We start from the raw sequence: 10,361 nt of genomic DNA, 5'->3' as shown, positions 1-10,361 counted from the left end.
GATGAAACATCTGTCTTGCTGAGTAAATCACAGCTGTAAAGCTCTCCTTCTGGAAGTCTGTTTTAAATGGGACCATCGCAGTCCGTAAGGAATGCTGGTGACTGCATGTGTATGGCTACCTTGGTGGAAAAATGACTGCAAATGAACAAGATGTTCACAAATGTTTAGTTGCTCTGACAAGGTGTGAGTGAAAAATCATTTTTGACTTCCAGGTGTTTGTGGAGGGATAAGCAAAACACAGTGTTAGCCAACAAGTAAGACTCTTGAGGCACTAAAAATATAAAGATGACTGTTGTACCCTCTGAGGTAGCCTTAATTCCTGGCTTATTTTGCTGTACGAAGCATAGGTAGAACTGACCAAGTGTGGTAGATGTGACAGAAAGTATTTGTTAATGCTTTGACCTATTGTGAGTGCTTGTGTGCACACGTGCATGTGTGTGTAATTCCTTTTTGCTCTTTCACTGTTCCTGGCTTTCTCTGGAATCAGAGTTGAAAACACCAAAACCAAGCAAATAAAAATCTCTGCACCAGCTGGACAGAAAAGATCAGGATCCTCATAAGAAACCTCCAATGTTTTTGTACTTCATGTGGTTCATCTGCAAATGATCCTATGCTCCAAGGTTCCAGAGAACCTGGAAGGAATAACATGAATGTCAACTCTCTCTCTTTTTTTTTTTTCTTTTTCTTTTTCTTTTTTTCCCTCTTGTTTTGGTTTTTTGTTTGTTTCCTTCCTTCCCCTGGCCCAAGTCAGTGGTCTCAGAGTGCTCTCATATTTCAGAGAAGCAACTAAACATCTGAGTACTTGGCTGTAGTCTCTAAAGCTGCTTAGTTTATTCCATTGCTACTTCTCCACAAAATGCTTCAGATAGCTCAGCTAGCTGACTGTGCACTACTGACTATGTATGCTTCACTATTCTCATTCACAGCATACCTCCAGTGAGGAAGAACACTGATCAGAATAAGTTGGTCTTAATAAAATCCTGCTTTGTAGTGGGTTTATTTTGACTCTTGACCAAACTGGGAATGTGGTTTCAAGCACAATTCCCTCTTTTTACCCTCCTTCTATTACCCACTCTCCACCATTCGGCCACTGGGCAGGATATATATATTTAATTAATTCTGCTTTTACCTTCGACCTGTAAATAGTGGGAGTAATGTCAGATTTATATGTTACATGAATAACAAGGATTTCTCAAGAGACCCTATCCTGGTGAAAGAGGCTAACTGTAATTTTCAGCTGTGAGTAATTGTATATAATATAATCCTAAATGGTTTTTCTTCTGTAATTTCATTAGAGTTTAGAAATTTAATTAGATTTTGAATCACTCTGAAATAAAGTAGCAAAACACCCAGAGACTAAGAGCAGTGGTTATTTTGTCCTCTGAGGCCAGAATTCTTGGTCTCAAATTGGCATGTGTTCATTAGGAGGAAGTTTGCAGAAGTTCTTGATATATTATTGTCTTTCAGAATGGACTCTGAATAGGTCTTTGGAGAGCATTAGAAGAGCACACAATTATTATACAGACTCTTTTTGAGGTTTAAGATCATCTGCCTTGCATATACTTAATAAAAATATGCCTCTAAAGTTGTTTAAGAAACTGTGGAGATAGGAAAGATGCTCCTCCAGTGCCTCAGTGCTCTTCCTGGTTTATTAGCAACTCCAGTACCTGTGTATGATGATACAGAGAGGAGTTGTTTGCTTTACTTTAATGATTAGGTAGGTTTATGGTTATTTTTTATTGCTACACATATGAACTGTCATGGTGGCTGTAATTAGAAGCACACTAAAATGCTGTTCCTCGTCTTCCATCCGAGGTTCAAAAGAAATCTGTCCTTCTGGCAAACTTTGGTTCTCTGTGGAATTCGTCCCATGTGCAAAAAAAATGTAATCAAACTGCACTAAACAGGACAAAGCAAAGACCAGTGCAGCAGCTTATGATTGTGTGGGGTGCCAGGATAGTTGTAGCGGGTTCAGAAAGGGGATCCTCTCAAAGGATTCTGAGGGACTAGATATGCAAGTGCTTGTTCCCTTTTTGTTTTAACTAGTGTAACACGGACTGTGTTTGTGGAGGTGGCCTGACTTATACTGCTTAACTGAAAAAGGGACTTGGGCATTTAGGAACACATTCTCCAAAGCCTTTATTCACATAGCAGTGCCTCTTTTCTCATTGGGGTTGGTTTTTTGAACCAGGACTAGCCGCATGATTTTGTGAGAGTAGGTCCTTAAAGCAAAGGCATGTAACAAATGGAGGCATTAGATAGAGAGGAGAAAAATCTAATTACATTCAGCATGGCAACAGTATAAGGAACCACAACAGAGCCATAGACAGCATGAATTAAAGAATCTCACAGAAATGAGCAAGGGGAAAGAAAGCAAATGTGAAACTAAGAATTTCAGCAGGACAAATCAAACAGGGAAAAAAAATGCTCTTTAAATAATGGCAATCTAACCTATTTGAAAAGAAAGAGGAAACACCAATGCAATGGAATGCATGTCAGTCCCAAAGCGAGAAGTCAAAAAGAAACCTCCAGGCTGACCAGGATGTTCTGTTACTGACTGACCTACGCATCAGATGTTATGCTAGCATCCTCTATTTTGGCCACTGCAGGCAGACATAGGGTGAAATGGTTCATTGGTCTGATCCAAGGGGCCATTTCCTTTGTTTCATTAACAGGTCTCAATGAGAACTCATTATCACATGAATCCAGTCCTCAGGCTCAAAGACTGCTTTCAGAGTGTGGCGAAGTAAGTCTTGGAGTCCAATTGAAAAAGATTCTTAGAAAAAAATTGGAAGTTCTTGTGCACTTGGCTTAATGGATATTGATGCAGATTAGGCAACCTCAGAGCAGCCTGGTGTGCATGGATGTGCTGCCTTCCATTAACGTGTCATGTCACATCACAGAACAAATCGAAGAAAACATGTTCAGGCTGGTTACTGCCAAAAATCAAGGGTTTTTTGCTATGGGCATCCAGAACAAATGGAAACTATATCTGAAAACTCACAGCTGCTCTTCCTTTGCTATTTTCTCGATCTCCTCCTCTGTCAGGATTCTGAGCTGCTGGGACAACTGGGAGGGATTCCACATCTCAGCAAGCAGCAGAATCACAGATGTCGGGTGTGTGAACAAAGGGAAACACGCCTGCACCAGTTATTTAGTGCCTTCCTCCCCCAACATTAAGGAATACTATGGGAAACCATTCAACATTTCAGTCTTGCTCCTTCTCCCCTTCCCCCACCACCCCCCCCGCCCCCATCTCTGTTTCCTTTTTAATGTGAAGGAACATGTTATGTTACAGAGATGCTGGTACATTTTAAAAGCATGTTTTCTTGGTTTTACTTGAGGGACACTATAGCTTAGTGCTACTGCCAACTCAAAGAGGTGCAAGGAGACGAAGAAAAAAAGCCTTGGGATATGTGTACTCAAGTCTCTTTCTTGCAACATCAAGAAAGAAAATGCTGAAGCAGTCCGCGGCTCATCTGAGCAGTCTATTCCTGTGCAGATGTCCTGCCCCAGGTCTTGCTCTGTTCTTAGGTTTATAAAATTGTGTGATGTCCCTCATGGAAATTATAGCTTTTACTGAGGTTAACTTCTTCCATACTAGGTGTATTTGGATTATTCATTCAGGTGGTCTGCATATATGTGTCATTATTCCTTGCTTCCCAGTGAAAAAATTTTTTTGTATTTCTAAACTAGACTGATTTTGTGTTATGCTACAACAGTGAAAAACAGTATTACAACAGAAGGCAATTTCTTTCATGGTGAAGAAAAGCACCTGCACGTCACTTTGGGAAGTTGTACATCTTTTGGGTTAACACATAGCAATGAGCATATAAGGTGCTGGGATGAAACACAGGTAGGTAGATATAAATTTCAGTTCTAAAATAAAGCTTTTTGTAGGAAACCATGTGGCTAATCTTTCTGCTTGAAAGGTGCATATGTGGTATTTGCATGAAAACAGTCAAATTCATTCTAGGCTGATTTTCACACTCCTGCCACTGTGCCGTAGGCATGGTCTGGAATCCTGGAGAACCTACTGATACTGTTTCCTGATGACACAGTTTATATCTCAGACTCAAGTGCAGGCACCAGGAGTGTTCATGGTTCCTCCTCTCTGGTATGCTTTTCCATACGGATACCCTTCAGCTGGAGAGTTTTGGCACCTACCAGCAGTGTAGCAGGGCTTTCAGTGAGGTGGTCTTATGGTCAGAGTGGTATGCTTTTTCACTCTTCTTCTGTGTGTGTGTGTTTGGCAGGGGGAGATCTGTTTAGAGCTAGCCATGTTATAAGCCATTGAAAATCTTTCTTTCTTGTCGAGACCTTGTGCTGCATGGCCATTGCAGCAAGTGTCTCTCTAACATTTTCCTTGTGTCTCTTACTGCCCTACAGGCTGGGATTCCAGGTAGCATACAGAAAGCATCAGCAATGCAAGCATTTTTTCCCATCTTCCTCTGCTTTAGACCAGAGGATTTCAATTCCTTTCTGGTTTCAGCTAAAAATTTTCTGGGAAATTTATCAATCTCCAGCTAGTGCATTTAGACCTATAGGTATGTTCTTAGGATTACGTTTGCTGACCCTTAAACATAGTCCACAGCCTCATATGTATTTGTAGAACACAGCTCAGAGGAATGGTTTTACAGAAACTTGTATCTGACTTGTCTTGTCTTAGACAACCATAACCTGATCTGTAGCCTGTTGTATAAAACGTTTATAAAAGTTGGAGACAAATTGTCTAGTATGAAATAGTTTGTTTATGTTAAAAAAGTTAATAATAAAAACTTTTCCAGGCTTCTCATAAAATCACCAGCTGGCTTGTCAGTTAGCTGAGAGAGTCTAGAAGTAGGAGGATGTGTTCATGCTCGAGATGACTGGGAAGTGTTTCAGTTAGCTAAGGAAATAGAAAAGAGGTCAGCATCCTGCCTGAGACATTGTAGCCTGTGAGTCACTGAGAAGGATGAGTGTGGGAACACACGGAGCAAAAGTCAAAGGAACCAAAACCACCAAGAATTAGGCCTATGTTCCTCCAAAAGCAAGGTTGCAAATAGTAGTCAACAGAGACAGGGGTTTGGTTTCATTTTGCAGCTTGATCTTGTTTTATTATCAATAGAAGCAGGTCACATTTTAGTAGCAACTTGAGACCATCTGATCTGAATTGCTTTTTTGCCTGAAAGGGATTATTCTTCCACTTTCATATCTTTCAGAGGGTTAGCAGGTGGCAAATTTCTTTTAAGATTACAAAAACTTCACCAACTGGAAAAGACCTTAACCCTCTCTCAAATTTAGTTGAAATTGTTCAGTAAGTTCAGATGCCTTTGGGAGAACTGAGGAACACGCACACAGATAGTGTGGCCATATGAGCTTTGTTGCTGTAGAGAAACATGCCATAGAGAACCTATGGCTCCCCCCTCTCACCTGCATTGCCTCTTGGAAATATCCTGCAATATTTTTGGCTTGGTTGTCTAAAAAATATATGTACTCCCATATGGATAACCTATTGGTTTTTTGACTGTGTGTTCTTCTCTATTGCATGGATGGATTTCTTGTGTTGAGCAGAAAATACTTACTACAGTATGGAAAATTCAATAGTCTAACTCTGCTGATGATGCCTGAACAGATGCTGCTACAAAGTCAGAGAAACAATTCTGGATTTTTCTTTATTTATCTATTTAAAACCAAAACACACACCTAGGAAACACTACCAAAATAACATTAGAAGAACTGTATTGCACTAAGACGAGCTTTTTGGAAATGCTATTTTGTGCTACCATGTGAAATTTCAGATAAAAGATACGTTAATTCAAGCTGTTGCATATTTGCACGATAATATGGACTTTAGTAACATGGTCCCATGGTACACAATTCTCCCTGTCCTGTCTCCACCTGACTTCAAGAACAGATCCTCACCTCATCTGAAATGGATGATGAATGAGGCAGGGTGAAGAAGGCAGTTGTTCAATATATCTCTTTATTTCCATCATTCAGTGGGACTAGCAGGCCTTATTTATTATCTAACCCCTGTGCCAAACACAGAACAAACTTGTATTAATCCCAGCAAAGCTGCACATATGCATTAGCAGGTGCCTTTCACCACTTGTCCAACTCCATCAGAAAGCTAGGTTTGGCTGGGGAAGGAGGTGTCTGCTTGTTTTCCTTGGCTGGGTTTGGCTAACAGCTCCTCTCTGTACAGGTCAGCTCCAGGATGGAGTTAGGAGTCTGCTCAGGGAGAGAAGGGACCCTCTTCACAGAGCATGTGGATTTCAGTACCTTCAGCATCCTGTGGGAAAAACTCTCTACATTGCATTTGTCTCATTTCTTGCACCTATCGGATTGAGCTACTGGAAGAGGATATTCCTCCACATACTGTATATTCTCTGAAGCAATGTAAGTCACAGTGGAGATACTTCAGCATTTGGAAAGGTGCTAGAGGAGCTGGGAGGCTGTGGGAGGAAGCAACAATCCCACAAAGCTGATTAAAGATGTCCTTGGGGATCAGTTTGGCTCTCTGAGCAATGAGTTTAGGACTGGGTGACCCTAACTGAAGGCTCCAGTACTCACTGGATGATATTGTCTACTCCTCTGATCATCAAGCATCTCAGTCGCTGGAGGGCTCTGTGTTGATAAAGTTCCTTTACTGCGGCAGTACTGCCGGAATTTTTCCTATGTAGGTTTTCATACGGCATGAACAAAACATCCCAGGCAGCCTGGCTTTGTCGTTGTTGCACATTGTGATACACTCAGCTGTGTCTTAAAATACCTTTGAAGTGTACAATGATAACTTAGAAAGTTCCTAAACAGCCTCTGAAAATGGCTGGGTGTTTACTCTTTGAAGGTGGTGTGTGTGGTGGTGGAGCAAATTGCAGTGCCCAGGAAAATTCAGAGCAAGGGAAAGAAAGGGTAAAGTATGTCCAATTCCCATCCAATATTCTTGCATCTCCTGTCCACCTGTACTCTGTACAAGCATGTTGGACTCTAACAAGGTGAAGCCACTGTGAGTAATTTATATCAGTAAAATGGGGTAAACACTTCCAAGGGCATTGTGGTTATTAAAAAAAAACAAACCCAAACACCAGAGACTCTGAAAATCTGGAGCTAGAGTTGTACTTTAAGAGGAAGTTAAACCATCAGCAATTTTGAAGTAACTGCAAAGGTAAAAGGTTTTTCTTAGCCCTCTTCAGACAGTATGTGATTCTAATGCAAAGACTTGTTTTTGGCAGATGATTTGTTGTTGGATTTGTTTTTTGCAGATGATGTTTAGAGTTCTGCGGTTCACAGAGGTTCAGGACTGGGAGGCAGATCCCAGACACTCTCAGGTTGTGTCCTGCTCACCTTAACTTCCTCCTGCTGCTGCCACTGCTGTCATGGTACACAGCAGCAGCGCATTCTGCTCTGCAAGAGGTGCTCTGTACTTCTGAAAATCAGCCTGTGTATTCTACTGCTAACTCAGGAGACAGAGCACAATCTTTAGCCAGTGTTTATAAGAATATGAACATAAGTAGCTGTGTTAATAGTAAACCTAAGGGTGTCCAGGAAACAAATGAGTAAGTCAAATTATATTAAAGCAATGGCACCATAGCCAAAACAGAATGTTTTTATTGGTTTTTTTTCTAAAACACTTATGGTTTTATGTATTAGTATTTACCTAATTTAAAGCAGGACATTAAATGAGCAAGACAGGACACCTGCTGTAGTCACAGTTCCTGTTTTTTAGGCTTGCCTTTTCTTGATGTGTTTGCTTTGTAATTGTACAGCTTCTTAAGGTATTTGGGATATAAACAGTTTTTAGAGGTATTAAGTATCCTTTTTTTAAGGGTGAACCATAAGAGGATGGCAAAAAGAAATTGCCCACCTGTAATAACACTTATTTTTAATGGATCAATTAGGCTTTGAAGGGAAGAATCAAGGGAGGTAGATGGGAGGAGAAGGTGGCAGAGTTGACAGATTTGCTCTTGCTTTCAGTTGCTCTGGTGGAGTTGATCTGCTGTTTTGCCCTTGTCTGCATGTGTATGTTGTCCTGTTTTAATTATGCTGGTGTCAGGAAAGTGAAATAGGTCCTTTGAGTCCTGCATAGGACAGGATGCAGTTCTGGAGATGGTGGGAGAACTGGGAAACCTAATTTAACCATTTTTGGTAATACAGCCACAGAGACCATTTGTTTCCATGCAACAGCTGCAGTCTAGGGGGGTGTTTGAATGAACAGCCTCATTGTTTCATAGAGGAAGGGCAGGATACCAGATTTCCTCTCTGGCTTCTCCCCTCATTGGTCCAGGAGAATCTACACTTGCTGGCCTCTGTGGGTAGCAAAAAGGTCACTTGCTGTGCTGGGTGTTGAATGTGGGGGAAGCAGCACTGTGTGGTGATTTAAGCAGTTTATTAGTATTTCAAGAATAATGGTGTCAAAGGCATGGCATCTGGCCCTGAAGATAGAGAATTTCAGGAGAGAATGTGTCTTTCAATGAGATACTGTGTCCAGGTTTGGGCCCCTCATTACAAGACATTGAGTTGCTGGAGCATGTCCAGAGAAGGGCAACGAAGCTGGTGAAGGGTCTAGAGAGTAAGTCTTATGAGGAGCGGCTGAGGGAACTTGGATTGTTTAGCCTAGAGAAGAAGAGGCTGAGGGGAGACCTTATTGTTCTCTACAACTGCCTGAAAGGAGGTTGTAGCGAGGTGGGTGTTGGTCTCTTCTCCCAAGGAGTTAGTGATAGGAAGAGAGGAAATGGGCTCAAGCTGCATCAGGGGAGGTTTAGATTGGATATTGGGAAGAATTTCTTCACAGAAGGGGTAGTCAAGCATTGGAACAGGCTGCCCAGAGAGGTGGTGGAGTCACCATCCCTGGAAGTGTCCAAAAACCGGGTAGATGTGGCACTTTGGGACATGATTTAGTGGGCATGGTGGTGTTGGGTTGATGGTTGGCCTGATGGTCTTAGAGATCCTTTCCAACCTTAATGATTCCTAGTTTTTACTTTCATTAAAAAAATAATCTAGCCACCAAGCCAGGAAACATGAAATTACTCTACCTTTAATTGGTTTAATTGTAGACTTGGTAGTGTTAGGTTAATGGTTGGACTGGATGAGCTTAAAGGTCTTTTCCAACCAAAACGATTCTATGATTCTATTCTATGACTGTTGATTTCTCTCATAAAAATAAATCTGTGAGAAAAAGTGACTGTAGTTCCCTTTAGTACCTAGGTACCTCTCAGAAAGCACAACTGTCCTTATGTGTCTCTAATTTAGTAGGAAGAAAACTGTCTGTTGTTTGTCTGCCTACGTCATCTCAAATCCCAAACTTCATTAATGTGAGAATAAGTGTAAGTGGTCATGGCTGACATGACCACCTGGCAGATTAAAACCAGCAATATAGGAAATTCTGGGCCATATCTAAATTTAAAAGTGACAAATGCATTCAGTAGTACATATTTTCAGGAAATAATAAGAGTATCATAACATACTGCTTATAGCTAGTACCTGCTGCTACAAGTACAGAGCACTATAAGTACATGATGCTCTTTCAAAGTCACTTTGCAGCTTTAATGGCTAGGCAATGTATAGAAGGCTCAGGGTCTATTGCTGCTTTCCTCCTGGGCAGGAGAAGTTGGTTTCTATATGGCCAAAGGTCTGCAGGTTGTTTCCTCCAAATGACCCCCTAAGGAATGTGGGTATTGGAATGGATGAAACTTTTTTTGTCTCTTCTGTTCCTAGGTGTAAAATAGGGTTTTCAACAGAATAAATCTTTCAAGAAAATGTGCCATAAATGTGGAAAGGTTGAGCTTCTATCAGGAATGAACTCCTGAAAAATACCAGTTGTTCCTTTTTGAGAATGTAGATGCAGTGCCTCATAGGAGTCGTAATTCAGGTAGTTCATGTCCCTGTTATCCTCTCTTGGCTGGGTGTTGTGGTTTAATCCGGCAGGCAGCTAACCACCACACAGCCATTTGCTCGCTCCCTCCCAGCAGGATGGGGGAGAGAATTGGAAAAAAAAAAAGGTAAAATTTGTGGATTGAGATAAAGACAACTTAATAAGACACAAAAGAAAGGGAAAAAAATAATAATAGAAGAATATACAAAACAAGTGATGCACAATGCAACTGCTCACCACCTGCTGACTGATGCCCAGCCAGTTCCCGAGCAGTGGACCCCCAGCTAGCTTTTCCCCTAGTTTATATACAGAGCATGACATCATGTGGTATGGAATATCCCTTTGGTCAGCTGGGGTCAGCTGTCCTGGCTGTGTCCCCTCCCAACGTTTTGTGCACTCCCAGCCTACTCGCTGGCGGGGCAGTGTGAGAAGCAGAAAAGGCCTCGACTCTGTGTAAGCACTGCTCAGCAGTAACTAAAGCATCCCTGTGTTATCAACATTATTCTCA

Source organism: Pelecanus crispus, chromosome 10 (genome assembly GCF_030463565.1).
Source record: "Pelecanus crispus isolate bPelCri1 chromosome 10, bPelCri1.pri, whole genome shotgun sequence".
Classification (NCBI taxonomy): domain Eukaryota; kingdom Metazoa; phylum Chordata; class Aves; order Pelecaniformes; family Pelecanidae; genus Pelecanus; species Pelecanus crispus.
The sequence above is the reverse complement of the archived record's forward strand: the minus strand, read 5'-3'. Positions refer to the sequence as shown.